At 33.0% G+C, this 21898-nt stretch overlaps 1 non-coding gene across 1 annotated transcript; it reads right to left on the reverse strand.

The window, feature by feature from the left end:
* Positions 1–19048: 19048 nt before the first annotated feature.
* On the reverse strand, positions 19049–19155 carry LOC127098827 (small nucleolar RNA R71). Its single transcript, XR_007793520.1, has one exon. It is a non-coding gene; the product is annotated as a small nucleolar RNA R71 (small nucleolar RNA).
* Between the last annotated feature and the right edge of the window lie 2743 nt (positions 19156–21898).

Raw genomic sequence — 21898 nt, forward strand, 5'->3', positions numbered from 1 at the left:
AAGACATGAGTGAACTTTGAAACCACTTCAACATAGCATTTCAAGCCCTTTCAAACTTGACATTTAAATTCATCTCAACTTAAGGTTTATTAACATTCCAAGCCATGTCACATAAGTAAAATCCCCACTTCATAAAGCAATTTAAATTAAACCATTTATTTCCAACATTCAATAACAGAAAGTTCTGCCAACTTAACTAACATTTGTTACAATTTTAATTCACTTGTTTTACTAACTAATACAACTCGGTAAGTGATCAATGGAATTCTACATTTTTCAACATTCATGACAGACTGCTAACGGTGTCCGAACAACTAACTGAACCAACAAGCTTACAATAATCCACCACTTATCTAACCATTCAACAAAATAATGCAAGATCTTCTGTTACTGATTCATTTATGCGGTCACCAAAGAGGAGTATATTTTCAAGTTCCAAAGCCTTCTATAAAAGGCCCCAAGAAAAAGACCCAAGCTCTTTCAGTACCATTCACCAACCTCCAAACTTCCTACAAACGAATACAAACGAAATCATTAGAAGAGATATATTATACAATGATAATAATAAGATGCACTAACTTATGGAATTGCCAAAACATTCACTAACCGACAGTATTTTTACAAGAGTTGATATCAGGAAATTCAAATAAGTAGAAACAATCCATCCCTCATGTATTCGATACATAGCGATTTAATCGCTTTTCTTTCACACTTGCATTAATTTTTAACATACTTAACCTAACTCTAACATAACTCAAAATCTAACAACAAATATTTAAATCCAAACGCAGCAGCATGAAATTCCATTTAACCACAAACTAACAATAATCGTTCAAATCATAGTAGTGTGGTTCGTAACTCAATTAACTTAATTACCCAATCTTCAAATTACTAACTTCAACCTCACTCGCTGAAAATAAATTTCATTTCATTTTCATTTCAATCTCATTAACTTAACAAAATTTGAATTTCATTCCAACTAACATTTCATCTCAAACTAGCTAACGTAACACATTTCAATCAGTTAACAAAGTTTCGCATTTCGATTTCCCAAATTGCAAAATCCCTAACTATTTCACAAACTCACATTTCATTAACAGATTTTTTAACCTTTAAACCAACCTAGTTAATCTAACTAACAATTAACAAGTTTCACTTCTATAACTAACTACCTCACTGTTTTTTAACACTAGTCAATTGTCATAGTGTAGCGGTAAATTCATGATCATTAAGTTATGGATAAACTTAACGTCAATAAAACCATAGTCGTCACCGTGCTTCTATTGTTTCTAAAGAAAAAGTACAAACAAAACACAAAGATAAGAAGCTTTAAAATCAAAACTAATAAAATGTCAGAGATTACAGGTAAGGGGGTTTGTTACATAGAGGGTAGGTGTTATCACCCGAAGTATCCTAGATACTCCTAGGGAGCCCTTTTTATGTGTGTATGTGCTTTGGTATATAATGATGTTGGCAATAAATAGAGTGTGGGGATGAGAAAAAAAATCATTAACTATATTTTTGTGTTTGACAAGACCTTCAGACTTGTGCCTACGTACCAACATAAAAATGAGGAATCAAAACCTCGTAGTTCGTGATATTAATTTCAAAGTGAGTTAATTGCTTTTAACAATTAAATTTTAAAGAGGCACAAAGGGGCCTAAAAGAGTTTGAATGAGTGTTAGTTTTTTTTTGTCTTTTGAAATTTTAAGTCAATATGATTAGATTCATTTACAAGTTTGATTTAAGAAAAGAGTTTAAAAATACAATGACATAAGGCCAAAGTTTCTAATTTGCAAGAGAGTTTAAGTTTAGAAATCACAAGTAAAGAAGATTTAAAAAAAGGGGGGAGATATTTGAAATTTAAGAAATGGGAGGAGATGAAGAGACTAATCCTAAGCAAAAATTTAAAAGATGAGAGTTGAAAAGATCTGACCGATGGGATGCAATCCAATAGACAAGAATGTCATATAGAAATCCATTTTTTCCTTGGACTTTAAATCAAGCAATATCAATAAGCAAGTAGCAAAATGAAGAGCAAATCATCAAATAAAGATAGTCACATCCAAGCTAGCAACTTCATAGTCTTCTTCATGATCTTCCTATGTATCAGATGAACTACTCCTTGATTGGGTCAGAATAAGACATTAGACACAGGTTCAAAGTAACATTTGCATCAAGACCATGTAGCAGATGAACTCAAGTGGATCCCAATACTTGCATCAGATGAAAGTTCAAATCACAATAACTTGGTTTCATAAATGTTGACATTGGCCAACTCCTTTTGCATAGGGAATGTTACCTAATTCTAAGTCAAAAGCTCATATCATATCCAACAGCCCACACAAACATTTTTTAGGGTTTTTGTTGTTTATTAGGTATTTTAAGGTCCTAAGACCACAAACACAAACAAATATATACAATCACAATATATGACTCAAGTGAGCAAGGTAAAAATGGCGAAAACATAAACAAGTTAAATGATATGTAAAATGGAAAATGAAATGACAAATGACTTGAATTTAAATTGCATAAAGTAAATGACTTGAAATTAAAAGCAATAATAATAAAAGTTAGTCAAATGTTAGTTGATTAGATATTAGTGAAGTTTTGCTTTTCAATTAATTAAGTCATTCTTTGGAGAACACTCAACCCTTTATTCACAAGCATGAATCCTTGAACCAATACATCTTCCAAAGAAAGGAAAAAAGACCAAGTTTCCACACAATACCATGAAAAGGGGGGAGACTTACAATCTCACTTACTAGAATGTTATGCCTTTGGGTCAAGATTTAGTGCTATGTTAAACAATCGTAATTGGACTTATGTAGAAGTCACAACTATCTGAGGTTGGGCAATAGCAATTTTGGTGTTAATGCATGTTAGAGATATGGTATAATGAACCATACTCCTAAAACATACCACACACAAAAAGAAAATGATCAAAGGATGAACCTAATCTCACTCATACTTGTATTAGTTCATCTAACATGAAGTTATTGATGAACCAATTAGCCTTAGGATATTGAGACTTCATCGGTCAATGAAAGGGATGAGATATAATGGGATTGAAGATGAAGAGGGAGGGGAAATGAGACAAACACAAATTGGTCATGAGAGGAATTTTATCAAATTAAAATCATTCGTTCATTTTGGGAGATGAAATGTACATTTCATCAATCCCCTAAATCCAATGATTTTAATCCAATAAAAGTCAAATCAACCTTGACAAAGGCCCAAACACATAGTCAAACTTCACAAGTCAATTAAAATGGCGCAACACAATTTCTACACAATTAATCAATTAAAAATCAAATTAAAATGCATTTAAATTAAATTATGTTTCATCAAAAACCTAAAATCTCTTCAAAACACCAAATAAATGGCCAAGAGATTTATCATAGGTCAAACAAGGTCAAAGGACCTTAGACAAAAAATTTCATTGTTTTTGAAAAGTCATAAGTATTTTTAAACAATTAAAAATATGTATAAAAACAATTAATTCATGAAAAATATCAAAATTAATCCAAAAAATAATTTTAATTCAGAAAATAAAAGATGAAAATATTTGAATTTTTTTGGTGAAAGTCCCATATTTTTTGGATTAAAAATGAAATTGATATGAATTAATTAAAAATAATGGATTAAATAAAATAATCAGAAATTCAAAAAAAGCAGAACCATCTGATCTCCCTCATTAATTGAGGTGGCAGATCAGATGGTTGGAAATGCGTGCTCCACATGTTCTCAAGTCAATGCGCGTACACGCATGGTAATCAAAAGCAACGCATGAGATTAAAACAATTTAAATAGATCAGATGGCCTGGATTGATCCAGCGCACCACCGAAGCCCTAACTTTGGTCATCTTCTCCGGCGAGGACCATCGGACTGGTTCAACTCAAACCTCATGAAAAATGAAAAGTGAGTATACTAATTTGAAGGAGAAATGCTCAGGAGCACGAATCTGGGCTAAATTTTGTCCAATTCCAAGTATATAAAAAGATACATGGATTTGAATTTTAAGGATCATGAACTTAGTTACTTCGATTTGACCTCAAAGCAACCTAATCTTCGTGCCTACATTGATAGGACTTCAGATAACCAAAAATCAACAAGAATGGTGAAGAATTGAGGGAGAATCGAAGAGATGAAAATTCTGAAAAATCACCTTCAATGGAGCTTCAGATTGGCACGATCTTGCTCTCAATTATGCTTGGACTTGCTTCAGATACTTGATGGAAGTGAAATAGATCAAAGAAAGGGATGGACTCTTGGAGTTTCAATCTCAAAACAGTTGGAGATTTGAAACTCGATTTTTAAAGAAAATCTTCAAGCTTATCCTTCAATGGTGAGGGTTTGGGGTTGCAGGTTCAAAGCTTGGGCATGAGGTCTTTAATTATGATCAATGAGGGTCTTATTCATAGGCCATGAGATTGATTTCCACACACTTCCAAATTTGGCAAATTTTGAATTTCCCCTTTGCATGGTTGCATGGGCATGTGTAGGCCCATGAGGTGATGTGATTTGATCCATGATTGAATGTACACCATGCTGAAATCATGTTAGAAGTCCATGCAAATGTGTGTGAAAAATGGAAGTTGAAATTATCCAAATGGTCCTTTGACTTACACCCATGCGCAAGTCCTTCATACTTTGGCCAAATGAGATGATATTGGACTTTTTGGAAAGGTGAGATCAAGGGAAATAACTTTCATGTTGAACACTTTTTAATTTGAATCTTGGATCATTTTTTGAGGTGGAAGTTTGGGAAATCAAACATATTTGAAAATTTTCTAAGTCCCAAGTCAAATGTTCACTTCTTCCACCTTGAATACCTTTTTCTATGAGATTCAAATGAGAAAAGTTCCTTCATAAAAGTTGTATCTCTTTAAAACCTATTCAATTTGGTCAACTATTGGACCTCATTTGTATTTGGCATGAAGGATTTATGCATTTTAGAAGTTAAGGGAAAATCACTTGTTCAGTGATAGTGGCCCAAAATAACCTATAATGTTTCCTCTTGGCACATGCATTTGCAAGTTGAATTTTCACTTCCTCCAAACATAAAAATTTAATTAAACATATTTAATTTGATCATGAAATTTTAATGGCTTTCATATCATAAAAATTGAACAAGTTATGGTCTTGGGAAGTTGACCTCCAAACTAGGGTTCAGACAAAATGACCTATAACCTTTCACCATAAAAAAATGACTTTAAAAGAAAAAATAGCTCTTGACCTCAACATGAAAGTTGTTTGTAATGTCATTTTGAGTAACTTTTCTCTTAGAATAATTTTCATATGACAAAAATTGTAGGAGATAGGGTTAGAGAACCCTAGTTTTGACCAGTTGACTTTCTTTGATCAACCACCATGAACCAACTTGCTAGCTTGACATTCTCTTGACTTTTAGGACTCATGGAGGATACTATATGCATAAGATGATGTAATATGAAGTATAACTTGAAATATTTAATCAATTGTTGAATAAAATTATTGAAGAAGTCACACAAGATACCCAGATGAATTAGGGTTTCCAAGGCAAACCAACTCCAAACTCTTGATAATTTCTTGTTCAAAATAACATGTGAAAATCATGGGGATCCATATATGATGCTTAGAGCCAATGTAAACCAATTCTTGATTGTGCTCCTTGCATTGAGGGTCTTAAACCCTATATATGAGCTTGATAGAGCATAGGTGAACACACACACTACCTACAAAAGCATGAGGGATCTCAGGGTCAAAATTCAGGTCTTACACATAGAAACTAACCACTAATAGATTAACAAAATTTTATAAAAACCTAGTTACACGGCAATAGAAAACCAGATGGAATAACTAATTCAATGTGCATTTCTAACTAACTTAATCACAGGTGAATTTCAGGAAAATTTAGGGTGAATTTGGAAATAGAAATTTGAGCTTTATTTAAGAAGTACCTCACTATATTTCAGACGGATGAATCCTCAATTTTCATTCTTCACCTTTTCTCCTCAATTTCTCTTTAATCTTTTGCAACTGAATTCTCTCATCATCATGGATTCTGCTTCGCCTTCATCATTATCGACTCTGCAACCAAACACAACAACATGCGCAAGGAGAATGAGCAAAAGCAGTCTAAGGAGAAAAAAGAGAAGAAAAGATTGAGGAAGGAGATTGCAAGAAGGAGTTACCTCAAGTTTCGCCATGCTGGAACGCTAATTCGGCAATTGCTTCAAGGCTAGCTTAATTTATCAGCGCTTCCTCTTAGCCTTCATCTCGAGTTGAACTGAACACGTTAAACCTACTTCATGGCGAGTCAATACACTATGCAACGATAGAGATTGACGGCGGAACGAAATCTCATTGAGGAGTGCAATTGGAGGCACGATCGTGATTGTGGATTTATTTTCGATTCAGTTGGTTTTGGATGCGATTTTGGTTGGGTTTAGGATTCAATTTGGATTGAATTTCAATTTGGTAACGTTGGATCGATATGGTTCGCAATTCAGTTTGGATGGAGGTCTTGGCTGAAGCAGGCTTCTCATATGTTCGTTCCATTTCTTGGATTTGTTTCTTGTTAATTTCATGGTTTGAGTACTCGATTTGGGTGGAATTTTGAGCTGAATCGGGAAATGTGCGTGTGCGTTTGGGGAATCTTGTTTGTGACCGTTAAGGAACAGTTCTTGTGGCCTTACATTGGGCCTTGAAGACCTTAGGCCCACACACACCACCACATCAAGCCCGTGGATCCAATTACTCGTACTACGCTCCCAAATCCATATACACATCCCTCTCTATTGGACTGGCTGGAGAGTATGGGCCTCAACTTTGGGCCTCAAGTATTTCTGCCAAATATCCCGACTTCCATTTCAGCACCCCTGGCTTTTTTTTTCTTTCATTTTATATTCTTTTTAGGATGTTAATTAGGGATTTTTATAGGATTAGAGATTAATTAGGGTTCTAATTAGGTTAATTTGAACAGAGTAATTAGATTTTGAATTTTAATTAGGTTAATTAGGTGATTTAGAATTTAATTAGGTTTTAGAATTCAATAAGAGCTTTTTAGAACTTAATTAGATTTTGGAATTTAATTAGGTTAATTAGGTGATTTAGAACTTGATTGAATTTTAGGATTTAATTAGGTTAATGATAAAAAAAATCAATTGATTAGATAATTAGGTTTTTTAGCTTTAACTAGATATTAATTCATAATCGTGCCATTAACCTTAGTACTTAGGGTTTTAAATCTTGAGATGCATGTCCCTTAGCTTAGGGCTTCACTTAGAAATATATGATTTCATTTAGTCGATTAATTCAATAGGATATTTTTGTATATAGTTCAATCTATTATTTTAATCCCATCGATTAGTGTTGACCAAAGGTCACTTTGGTCAACCAAATCCTTTGCAATTGTGTTGTAAGCCACATGCCTATTTCAAGTGATCATAAAACCCATGATCACTTAATATGACAAGTTCATTGCGCTCAAGCCATTATGGATATGCTGAATCTCAGGAGCTTAAGACCTCAAGATTCAAATGCAAGATCAAGACTTCAAGTCAACATCAATCAAGCATAACTAGCAAAGTGGACTAATTCTCAAAGCACAACAAAGGTATCAACACTTAATAAATACGATTTAAATTGCAAGCCTTAAGCCTTAAGTAATAAGGAATGATGAGATGGAGTTTCTCCTACCCTTGTCTAGGATGACTTTGCATACGGGGCGTAGGCCCTAACTATTCAAAGCATTCGCCCTTATTCATAGACTTTAGCATAATTCGTATCAAACAATTGTCAAGTCTTCGCAATACAACAAACAAGATGGTATCATCAAGATCAACAATCAAGATCAATAATCAGAAGCCTATAACAACACTTGTCAATCATGATAAGGGTATATGCTATGAGCCTTAAGTAACAAGGAATGATGAGACGAAGTTTCTCCTACCCTGTCTAGAGTGACTTTGCGTACAGAGCGTAGGCTCTAGCTATTCAAAGCACTCACCCTTGTTCATAGACTTTAGTGCAATTTGAATCATACAATTGATAAGCATTCTTCAAGTGAACATCAATCTTTCAACACTTTAATAATGGAGCACCTTTGCCATTAGCAACTTGCGGTTGTACACCCTCTTTCAATCAATTCTTTGCCTTGTAAGGTGATAAACCTTGGCACTTGCCTAGTAAGGTGATAAACCTTGGATCTTGTTCTAAGCCTCGAGAGGTGTTAAACCTTGGCTATTCAATTTATTTCTTTGCCCTGAGAGTCGTAGACTCTAGCATCTGTCTCTTTTTTCCTTGTAAGGTAATGAACCTTGGCACTTGTTCCTAACCTTGTAAGGTGATAAACCTTTGCAATTGTTCCTTGCCTTGAGAGGTCATAAACCTTGGCTATCCAATTCTTCGCCTTGAGAGGTGGTAAACCTTGGCTATTTTATTCAACTCTTTTCCCTGAGAGTCATGGATTCTATCATCTGTTTCTCTTCACCCTGCAAGGTGATAAACCTTGACAGTTCAGTTCCTCGACATCATCGGTTTTAAACTCTGGTAGTGATACCTTGCCTAGAAGATGTGAACATTGACACTCCTTTTTCATCCTTGAAGGGTAATGTATCCAAGAAAATAAATCTCGTTCCCTTTTATTTCAGCCGTAGTAGGCTGAACTACGATTGCTCTGACTTTCTCATTGCACGATGAGAATACGTAGGCACGAGGGTTCAAATCCTCCGTGAGCATACTTATTTATTCGTCCTTCCGCCTTAGGGCATCATTCATATATTTCATAACCCATTATCTACCTTCAATCATTGAATCGTTCACCCCAGTGACATATTGTTTCTTTGAAACCGAAATATAGTTTTTTTTGGAATTCCATATACACCCTTTTAAGACCATATAGTGGCAAAACCGTATTTGTACCTAGAGTTGTTTGGGCTTGTACCCAAACATTTAATTCTTCTTTTTCGGCCCAACCATATAGTGATACTATGCCTTAGGCCCTTCACTTATGCTTTGTGCAACTTCCCTCTATGGTACAAATTCCATTTCTCCTATCGATTCCAATGTATATCCTGACCTTTGGTTTCAAATTATACATCTTCAGTCTTTTGTTACTAAACCCTTTCTTATGTGATTTTGATCACTTCATTCTGTTCATTTCCATGATAAATTAATATTCTACCCTCATTCATTTCATGTGATATACCCTATTCTCTGAGGCAAATACAATATTTCTTTGAGCTCCACCTTGTATCTCCTTTGTGAACCAAAAGTTGTTTGTGTTATGAAACCAAACACATAATTCTCTTTGTTTTCGGTTATTCCAATACAGTGATACCATGCCTCAGCCCCCTCACTTGTTGGTTCATACCAGTTTTACTCTTGGGTTCATATTTTCACCTCTTATTGGAGTTCAAACAACATAATCCTTTGGTTCAGACCATACTCTTTATCACAACTTCTTTTCACCTCCCACCATTAGTTCCATGAACTACTGATTGAGCCCTGAATTCCTCATTGCACTAGGAGGATACATAGGCATGAAGACCCTAATCCTCACCGAGCACTCTATCTATTTCTTTTCCTTCTCCCTTATTCTTTGTGAGTAATCTTTAGATATCACACCCATTCGAGCAAGAACAACCAAAACGGTTCCCATGGAGTATCATGGATGTTAGGGGTGCTAATACATTCCCCTTGTATAACCCACTTCCTTACCCAACATATCTCTTTCCCCTGGGTTTTATCGATGTTTTACCTTTCCTTAGAGAATAAATAAAGTTTGATGGCGACTCTGTTGTATGTTCCAGCGTGCGATGCGTTCGGGTATATTTCCGCTAGCTTTACTATCATACCCTAAAATTTACCCCTTGTTATTTCATTATGCATCATGGAATTTGCATATCATTGGATCTCATTGTCATATCCTAAATGTAGCTTCTTTTCAAATCATTCTTTACATTAGGAGTCTCATTTGGAAAAATTCAACAAAAAGGGTCAACTTTTAGGTTGTGTATTGAATTTTTCATATCATCACATTTTGTGATAAATTTTCATTCTTATGAGCATACATTGTTCATACATATGAATATTTGATCAATAATAATCTTCCTCCCATTTGAAATAATTGAAGAATATGTGTTCGAATAAATTTGCACGAATATGGATTGTTATGGTTTATAACATTTGTTTTTGCCTTTACAAAAAGATTTAAATCATGACCACATTAGTATCGTCATGATATGTGAACAATAATATAAGGAATTTAAGGCCATGTTTTACACTCCATTTATATTCAAATTTCAAGTTAAAAGTGATTTTCTTTTGTTACCATTCCCTCAAGTTTCACCAACCTTGACATCCCATTGTTAAATTCAATACATTCAAATCCAAGGGTTCATGATCATTTAGAATTCAAACTAAGGCTGATTTGGGAAAGATTCATTTGATTAATTCTCATGCACCATCTTTCTCTACATTGTTTTCATACCACAATCCCAAAATTTCAATTTGACTCAAATAAAATAAAAGGTAAACCAAATTGAGTTTAAAATCAAAACTGAATTAAAGTTGGAATCAAACTATTTTTTTTCATGTATCATAATCATATTATCATACAAATACAAAATTAAACAAAATAAATAAAGTGGAAGGATTTGAAGTTGAGTTTAGGAGGATTGAAATTGTTTTATTACATTTGATCATAATAGTACAACATTCGGCAACATTTACATGAGAAAATTATAGCAAATGACAACAAATTACACAAAAGAAAACGTGCACATGGCTAACCAAAACCACTACTCAGTCTTCACCTCTCCACATTCTACAAAACCAGGGACTAAAATCTCATACAACCTCACTCATCTATATCCTCTAAACATCTCTCCAAACTTCACATGATTTCTCATACCAATTTCCTCAAATCTCACAAACTTTCTCACATTCACACACTTACAATTAACCCTAAAAAATCACTATAAAACCGAGCCACTAATTCCCCATTTTTGAGAAACCATCCTACCTATGAGAAAATAAAATCCACAACATTCCAATCTTCAAAAACCCTTTTCCGAAGCTCATTAACCTAGCTTCTAGAGCTTCTCATTGAAGCTTTAAGAAGCTTGAGCTAAACCTTCAAAACCCACATCCTCGACATCCATACATCAAGCACACGCAAGGAAAATAAATATAAGAAATGGAGACTAAAAAGGAGTAGAGAACAGAAGAAGAAGAAAGCAGAGAAGGAAACAAAAGGAGAAGGGAACAGTAAGATAAGAAGAAAAAAAAGATAATAGAAGAAGAAGGAGACAATACCTGGAAATCCTCGGTTAACCAAGGAGCTTGGTTCTTGTTTTGGTATTTCCCTGGCATGTTTATGCATTTTTACTTGCTAAACCATTCATTTATGCCCCTTTATTCATTCCTCCATATTAATTTGTGTCAATTTGGCTTGATTTTGCTGATTGGGTGAGTTAGGGTGATCTATGGTTCTTCAGTTACGGTCTCGATCTAGCTTTTTGTGTTGACTTTTTGTTTATTTTGATGTTTGATTCATGATGAGGAGATAAAAAATGCTAGGTTTTTTTGGATGTTTATGGTTTTGTTGAGTTTTGGAATCTGGAAAAATGATGAAGAACATTCATCGTGTTCTTCATCATGTTCATTCAAACCATCATGTTTGATTTTTTTCCAGTGAGTTTATGTGTGTTTAAGTATTAAGAGGGCAGAGGTAGAAGATATAAAGAGAGAAATAAAAATGGAGTGAGAGAACGGGATGCATAAAATGATGAGGGACATGTTGATCCCTTATTTTTGTTGCTTTTTTTTCATCTACATCTTCGGAGGGCCACATGGCACCCTTTCATGCCGTTACATAATTGATCAAGGGGCTCCTATACAGAAGCCCTCATCGTGAACCCTCGCGTTCGCGCCTTCAAATCCACATCCGAAAAGTATGATGATTTGATCAAGATATCTAATTAAGACCACATGATTGCAATCTAATGGCCACATGTTTTTTTCTTTCTGTTTGTGTTTTTTTTTCCTGAACTGACTAGTGGGCCTCTAACATGTCGACCTTCGGCCTTTTTCTTTTTATCACGCATATTTACTTCCTCACACCCCCTGTTGATGTGGGGGAAGAATTTTGGGCCTTGATCATGAGCCTAGTCGCCCTTTAGACGCCATACCCCAAGGTTTTGGGCCATGTACCCTTTTTTATTATTTTTGTTTTGGGCCAAGCCCGTGTTTATTTTCGTATACACCATTGTGTTGATAGTACTTCTCCTCCCTTTTAGTTTATTCCTTTTACTTATTATTAGTTAATTATTTATTAGTTAATAAGTAAATGAAACCAATAACCATAATTTCAATCTGTCTAAAATTAAAATTGTAAATACTTGATCAACATCAAGTATATTTTCAAAACAAAAAAATTCCACCACTCCTTCATCAATTTCAAAACCACTTCATTATCAAATCCAAAAAAACGGTTTCATATATCGATGTCATACAAATACAAATCAAACACTTGATAAACCTCGAGTTCTTTTCAAACTAGATCGAAAATACTTCAAAAATATTTTTCACAATTAAATCGGATAAAAAAGGATTAGTTTGGTGTATGCTGCTCTTTTCCCCGAGCACTTGGATACCTGATGTATAATTTACCTTTCAAGTATTTGTCATCTTTAAAATACTTTAATTTGATTAAATCTTTTTCGCAATTAAATCAGATAAAAAAGGACTAGTTATGCGTATACCCCTCTTTTTCCCAAGTACTTGGATACCTAATGTATAGGTTGCCTTTCAAGAACTTTTCATCTTTAAAAGACTTTAATTTGATTAAATCTTTTTCACAATTAAATCGAATGAAAAATGACTAGTTAGACATTTGCCCCTATTTTCCCTAAGTACTTGGATACTATTGTATAACTTGTCTTTCAAGCACTTGTCTTCTTCAAAAGACTTTAATCATATCCAACCATTTCACAATTAATTTGGATGAAAAAGGACTAGTTAGGTGTATTCCCATATTTTCCTCGAGTATTTGGATACCTGTTGTATAACTTTCCTTTTGAATACTCGTCATCCACCCAAAATCAATCAAACCTCTTTTTTGCCTCAGCGCGACCAAAAATCTTTTCATAAACCAATGATGTTTTATCCATTCCGATGTGAAGCATAAACTAACGCTTCAATCCTCCCTTGTAGCAAGCAAGGATGTCCGCTCGAATGCGATTCAAACATGATTTATGAGAATCCGAATCATGTTTTATCCATTCTAATGTGATAGACTCGTAGCGTTCGTTGCTTCCATGACTGGGTAGCAAACAATGTTTTTCCGCTCGCATGCGACCTAAGCATCCTTCACTAAAATTGACCAACACACACACATTTTCTACACAAAACTAAGTAGCTTTGAATTACTCATTGCACCAAAGGATACGTAGGAGCGTGATTCAGCGTCTCTTCAAGCACTATAACAAAAAAATCCAAAAAATATTTTTTCTTGCCCAAAACTACGTAGCTTTGAATTTCTCATCGTACTAGAGGATATGTAGGAGTAAGATTCAACGTCTTGTCAATCACCCTAATAAAAACCTTATTTAGTTTTTTTATTTTTCCTATCAAACTTTTAATAACTAGAAGAAAACAAATAACATCATGCTAACACTTATTTGAAAAACTAAATAAATGGTTCTCGTCGAGCACGAGGAATGTGAGGGGTGCTAATACCTTCCCTTTACATAACCGAATCCCGGATCCGAATTTTGTTGCGATGACCATTTTTTTAAAAGGGTTTTATTGATATTTTACCTTTTCCTTTTGGAATAAATAAACTTCGGTGGCAACTCTATTGTATTTCGAGCGTTTGTTACACTCGGGTATCTTTCGTGCCGGGACACATAGTTCCAAAAAGAATGCACACTTATGGAAGCACCTTTTCTCTAGCGTACTTAGCAAAGTCTATTTAATTTCAAGAGCACGAAAATAAGTTTAATAGATATTATGAAATAAGGGAGATTCTCCATTCCTACCATTTGGAAGAAAAAGTATTTGAAGATTGTGAATTTTTGAAACTCGTCCATGAAACCATGCTATAAAGTTTCGTCTACGACATCCCATATGAAGCATTTCCAACTTTGGTGAGGAAGTTCTACTCCAACCACTGTTATGTTGATGGATTTCTCACCAGTGAAGTAAAGAAGCAACATATCATACTTTCTCTTGAAGAGTTCTCAAAGATTTGCAACCTTCCTTGTACCAGTACAAATTACAAAGTTGATGAAGATGAAGGTAATAACTTTTCTTATCTACTTGTTATTATCTGCTTCCTAAATCCAAACTATGGTATTCCTCCATAGAGTGGCAAGAAACACAATAAAAGGGGTTTGAATTGAGTTTCTAAAAATGAAAGTTTTTTCAACCCAACACAATTAAACAGTAAACACGAACAAGAAAAAATAACATAATTATTTTTATACTGATTCAATGTTAACTAAGCTACCTCCAGTCCACCCGCCAAGATAATTTTGCCTTATCAACAATGATTTAATCCACTATAATTGAAACTGATTACAGACACAACAAGACTACCCATCAATGTCTTCTCGAGTATATTTGACTAAACCATAGTCACTCAAGGAATGCAACTCAATAAATGAGATTACAAATATGTGTTTACAAAATTGCTTCTGAGAAAGCAGAATAACGTAAGTATTACGTACAATGAATTTCTCTCATAATAACAAACAAAAGCTCTACGTGTGTTTCTATTTTCTATACACAATAATATTTAGTTCAACAAAAATGCTGTGTATGTTCACGTAAATTAGCAATAGCAACTAGCAGCTTGTTCAATATTCCAAGTCTCCTTGATATAGGGAATGAAAAGATTCGTTGAAGGATAGAACTGGAATACCAAAATACAGTCGTAGCCTTGTATAATAGGAGGCAAAATGGTACAATAGTATTATCCTTAGCCTACAAAATCAACATAGTTGAATGAATATTTGATCTTGTATTGTGTATTATTTTCCTTATGCAAAACCTTTTGATCTTATCTTCTAATTTTCCGAGGCTTCTGAATAAATGATGTTAAAGCATGTTTAGAAGGATCAAGAGATTGGTTGAGAGAATCTTCAGAACCTTGGTCTTCAGAGTCTTGACACAATTCCTCAGAACCTTGTCTTTTGAGTCTTTAGATCTTGTTCTTCAGATTCTTCAGAACTTGAGAGTGCGGAATCTTGAAGGCTTGATAAACCTTCAGAGGCTCTTCTATCAGAGTTACAATCAGAAGTTTTAGCACAAACGTTCATCATAATCGTTATCTAAAAGCATTATAGAACTTAACATCATCTATGTTTGGTTATGAACAATTTGGGGAGATGATAAGCATTTTGTGAAATGGTCAAAATGAATAAAGGATGCATGAACCATATTTGTGAAAATTGAAAAGAAAAAATATCAAAAAGAAAACACAAGGTGAAATTTTATGGCAAAAGAGAGACTATGGATGACAATTAGACCCATCCCCAGTGGGTACCCACAAAATTTATTCATAACGGGTAGGATAAAAACCCGCAAAATGAGTACAAATGTTTGTTTATTTCTTAACTCTACAATAACATCCTTGATTTTTTTTTTGTTACTAAAAACTTAAAATTACATGATAAATTATAATTGATCAAGTATTTTTATTAGAAATGCGGATAAATGAGCATAGGTATGAGTACTTGGGTACCTAGGCAAAAGACCCGCCCCTATTGAGTGATACCCTTGTGAAGTAGTGATTCCTTTGATTATTGATTGAAATTCTTTATTGTATCCTTTGCTATAATAACTTATTTATAGATCTTATTTGATTAAATAACACCATTTGATTATCTTTAATTGTTTGTTGAAAAAGCCATATAAGTTTGAAAAACAATTTGAAAAGTTTACGATAAGTTTTCAAGACTATGTACTAATGATTTGAACCTCATGTGTATATTTTCTTTTTACTTTTGTTTGAGGGGAAAAAATTCTAAGTTTGAAAAAATGATTAATGTGTAATTTACATGTTTATCATTGAGGATTTCACACATTTATTAACTTATTTGAACACGAAGCAACGTAGAAACCCTCTTATTTAGGCATAGAATAATCAAGGTCATGTAATTTTGAATTGATTCCAATTTATAAACATTTGAATAAAATAGGGTTGATGGATGCAAGTCCATGAATATATGTTCAAAATCCAATGAACATAGAACAAGATACCTACAACTTGAAGGTCAAACTCAAAGCTAAATACATTGGGTGAATTTTCCTCGATCAACAAATCTTAGCAAAAATATGGACTTGTAAAATATGAAAAATTTGTTGTGTGAATCACAACTCACCCAAAAAATTGAAGGATACTCAAAGGGACGAATGCACTCATTGGAGTATGTGGACCTATGCCCCCACTATTATCCCACACATACATACATTACTAATATGATCAATATTAATATTAATATATAAATTAATATTACACAGTATTATTATTGATTTAATGTTTTAATATATAATTCAATATTGAAATAAGTGCTAATTATAATTGAAATCAATGATAACATATTAGTATTTGGTGTCATGAAATTGACATTAAATTTTGTATTAAATGTTTATATTGAATTTTTAGTTAAAATTTATTAGATAATATGAATCATCTATTACTACCACATATAATTAAGGCAGATTCTTGATACCTTTAGTTTTTGTTGGGTACATGTATTCTTAGTGTTATTATTTAATTTGTTTAATTAATAATATTCAATATCTTTAATATTAATTGATTTAAAGTTTTAATTTTTTAAAATTAAATAATATTAAAAAATGATGTGACATTGTAGAGTTAATTAATGACTCTTAAATCCAAATTAAACTTTAGATCTTTTACTTGTGTATTTTTTATAATTATTGTCATTACACTAAGAGACTAAAAAACTATTATATTAATGATATTTTTTAAAAAAATAATACATACTTTACATTTAAAATTAATATTTTATTTTTAATTTAATTTAATTAGTATATACTATTAAATAATATAAAAAAATTATATTATATTTAGTTATGTCTCACAAATATAAATATCGTGCAAATATTTTATAACTATTATTGAAAAGTAGCATAATAAAAAATAATTTAGTAATATATATATATATATATATATATATTATATATATATATATATATATATATATATATATATATATTATATATATATATATATATATATAATATTTGATATCATGGTGTTATGTTCATTTTAGTTATTTAAATCATATTGATCTCTAATGTCTTTTTAGATATCGATCACATTTGTAAATATATTTTAAGTTTGGTTATTTAAATCATATTGATCTCTAATCTCATGACGAGGAGAAATTTTAAGTTTAGACCGTGTATATATATATATATATATATATATATATATATATATATATATATATAACAATTAATTTATCATTTATAACATGACTTGTGAACTTAGACTGCTTATGTGAAACACTCTTTAGAATTTACCTAGGTAATCATATATCAAAAGATAAACTATAGATATATATTTTTTAATTTGATATTCACATATATTATTTGAGTATTAATGCTGTTATATTGTTGATTAGGCTGAGAGATTGTTGAGTAAATAATATTAGTGAAATCACAATGTTATTTTAGACATAGATAATGTTGTTGAAAAATTATCGAAAATATGAATTGATGACTAAAATTTGTATAACTGGTAACTGTTATACATATAATCATATTCCTTGCAATCTTACCCATAAATCTCTCTTGAAAACTTACATGCTTAAAATAATATCATTTGCTTATAATTTGTAGTATCACACGAGTCTTTGAGAAGACAATATAAAAATACCATTGTGTTTTTTTAAAACAATACCATTGTGTTTTTTTAAAACAATACCATTGTAATAAAATTGATCATTAATTACACATGGCTAGGTCTAGGGTATGTCTATTCTGGTACAAAATTTAACACCCTAAATAGGATGTCTAAAAAACATTTAAGGTGTTAACTTTTGATACTAGGTTGATTAGGTAATCAGGTCAAAATTACATAAGAATGAAATTACATGGAAATCTATTGTCTTTACACTACAAATTGCTAACTGAAAAGTAAACTTAATCCATCTACTCAGGAATACGATGAAAGTAAGTAAAAACATCATCTTCAATGTTAAGCCTTCTTATGATGCAACTTAATCTATAAGTAATATAAAATATACGGGAGGAGATTAAATCTCATTAGATTCCTTAATTAGGACCACCAATTGTATAACTATCTTATTCCCAATTCTTACATCATTTAAATAGTCTTTATATAAGCAACATTAAATTTTAACATACAAACTACTTTAGCCAACCATCTTAATTACTTTGTATTTAACGATTTGTATATCACTGAATGTTTGAACTTCATAAACCATCAAGATTTTCGATACAATATCGTTTATGCTCTTAATTACTAGGGATTCCATGTTTTTACATTCATATTGCTTAGGAGATTTCAAACTACTTAACACTTATCAGGAAGCCCTCTTTCTTTTCTTGTTTTTGACATAGAAGAGGAACTAGATCAAGAACTCGAAATCATGGCAGACATTGACATAATTGGCATTGCCAAGATCGAGAAAGAAACACCAGGGATTATGCAGTGTTTGATCCCAATGCCATGAACACATGTATCACTCGACGAGTGATCATTGTGGCTCAGTTTGAGTTTAAACCAATGATGTTTCAAATGTTGCAAGTCATTGGTCAATACTCTGGTGCTGCAAATGAAGACCTACATTTGCACTTGAGATAATTTTTGGAGGTTGCTAGTAATTGTAAGATTCATGTCATTAAAAATGACGTCTTTAGGTTGATGCCTTTTTCCATACTCTCCAAGGAATAGAGCCAAGAGCTGGCTGAACTCCACAAAGCCAAATTCCATATCTACATGGAATGCTTTAACTGAATTTTTTTTTGTCTAAGTATTTTCCTCTTCTCAAGAGTGCTAAGATGAGAAACAAGATTACCTCATTTAGACAAGGAGAAGATGAATCCTTATTTGATGCTTGAGAAATATTTAAATAGTTTCTTAGACAATGTCCCCACCATGGGATACCAGTCTTTATACAATTAGAAACATTCTACAATGACTTGGTTCACTCGTTAAGAAACATGCTTAATGCATCTAGTGGTGGTGCCTTGTTGTCTAAATCATATGAAGACGTGTACAAGTTAATTGAAAGTATTACAACTAACACCTACCAATGGCCAGTTACAATATTTATTTTTGTCTCTACTCAAAAGAAACTAACCACTGTTCATGAATTCACTGAGACCATAACCTTAGATGCTCAAGTGGCTCAGATGCACCAAATGATGAAAAACGTGATGATTAATCTTGATGTGCCAGCAGTTGAGCCTGTTGTTACCTTGGATTTTCAACATAGATAGTAATGGTAAGCAAGACATAAAGGCATACCATGGTGAGTTGTGAAGTCGAATATGGTTGATTGGGACTTTAGGTTGAATTGGTGACTTTGGTTTTTCGAAGGATGGTTTAACATTTCCCAGCCGAACACTAATCAAAGATTAAGGGGGATTTATGAAGTCTGGACTTAGTAAAATTTCCAATATTTGGGTTGATTATTTTGATCATTCGAGTGAGTCAGACATTGATAAGACCGGGTGGTTATTCAGAGACACATGGAAGTTCGTCAAAGATAACGGTTGCACAGGGGCGAAATATGGCGTGATATGTCGAGTCGACCGTTGTGGATAGTTATTTTTAGACTAGTATATAAGTAGACGTTTTCTTATGTTGTAGGGGTCCACATTTGTACGAAAAATATTGCAAACTCAAAGTATCTACGTATTGAGAAACGAGTGAGGAAATATGCGCATATGCGTTCCACATTTATGACTTTCAAGCATTTTTACATTCACGTTATTCATGCATTTAAGTTAATTTTTGTCATTATACCTTTAAGTCTTTGCATTTCAACTTCAGTCACTTTACTTGCAAAGCTTTTACATTCCGATTTCACTTAAGTTCAGATCATTATCTTTCAAACACTGCTCTCCGATTTTGACAACAACATGTTCAAAAACTACAATTCACACAAATATGTTCTAGGATATTTTCGAGTTTGATCCTTTAAGTATTAATAGAAACTTGTCTTGTTTACTAAATTCACCATTAAACACATGTCAAGATTTAGCTGGCGCATCAGAGGTTTCCTGTGTCTATTATGGGGGTGCTCACTTATTTGAAATTGTTCAACAAATCTTGTTTCTGTTAATTATGTGGGAAATAAGAAGTACAACAACACTTATAATCCTGGTGGGCATAATCATCCAAAATTCTTATAAAGCAACAACCAAAACCAATTTAAGCCTCAAGTACCATAAGCTCTACCTAGTTTTTTTGCACCAAACTATGATGTGGATAATCAAGGGAATAACTAGTTGGAAAATATCTTGGAGTACTTCATTCAAGAGACCAAGATTCAGTTTCAAGCTTAAGGTGTAGGCATGAAGAGTTTGGAGAATCAAATCGGGAAAATTGCTTCTACACTTAGTCCAAGAACTATGAGAGCACTTCCAAGCTCCATTAAAACTCCAACATCTACCTCTAGAGCTAAGAGTATTGTAACATGAAAAGTTATCAAGTTAAGAGATGGAAAATAATGTGAAGGATCATCATCAACAAGAGAAGAATCACCAAAAGATGACCTGATCACCCCTGACACTTCAGAAAGGGAAGTACCTAGACCCACTAAAGTTACACCTTTGGTGGAACCTACTGAAGAACATGTAACACAAGTGAAAGGCACTCTAAAAGCTCCTGGTATGACATATAATCCAGAGAAACAACTAATTGACATGCCAGAGGTTGATACACCGTGAAAATTTGTTCAAGAAAGACCCACACCTCCTTTTCCTCAAAGGATTCGAAAGGCCAAAAAAGAGCAGCAGTTTGGAAAGTTCATGGAAAATTTGAAACAACTTTATATCAGCATACCATTTATTGAATCAATTTAATAAATGCCAAATTATTCAAAATTCATGAAGTATGTTGTTACAAAGAGGAAGATATTGGGAGAGTTTTCCACTGTAGCACTAACTCAAAAGTCCAGTCAAGTTTTTCAAGGAAAACTCTCTCTCAAATTAAAGGGTCTTGGAAGCTTTACTATACAATGTAACATATTAGACTCTTTTTATGGAAGGGAATTATGTGACCTTAGAGATAGAATTAACCTTATGCCCATGTCTATTTTTAAGAAGTTGAGAATTGGAGCTGCTAGACCAACTACCATCACACTTCAACTAGTTGACCAAGGCATTTGCTACCCCAATGAAATATTGAATATGTGCTAGTAAGGGTTAATATGTTTATGTTTCCATCTGATTTCATCACTATGGATTTTAATGTTGATGAATAAACTTATATTCTATTGGGAAGACCCTTTCTTGGTACGGAAAGAACATTCATAGATGTAGAAAGAGGAGAAGTAACCATGATAGTCAATGGACAACAAGTGATATTTAATGTATTAAATACACTACAATATCCAGAAGAAAAAGTTGATGACTGTTCATTGATCTCTAGCTGGGAAAATGTGGTTCACAAGAATATGCTCAAAACAACAACAACTTAGAGCAAGAATTGGGCGAGTTAGATAAAAGGAGCTAAATTAGATGAAGGAATCATAAGTGGACCATTCTGCAAGGATAATGAGAATGGATAACCACTAGAAGTTTATGAGCATACATCTAAAACAAAGAAAGACAATGATACATCAATGGAGGTACCCCCTGAATTGGAGCTTAAGCAATTACCTGCCCATTTTACAATAT

This window comes from Lathyrus oleraceus, chromosome 6 (assembly GCF_024323335.1).
Source record: "Lathyrus oleraceus cultivar Zhongwan6 chromosome 6, CAAS_Psat_ZW6_1.0, whole genome shotgun sequence".
Classification (NCBI taxonomy): domain Eukaryota; kingdom Viridiplantae; phylum Streptophyta; class Magnoliopsida; order Fabales; family Fabaceae; genus Lathyrus; species Lathyrus oleraceus.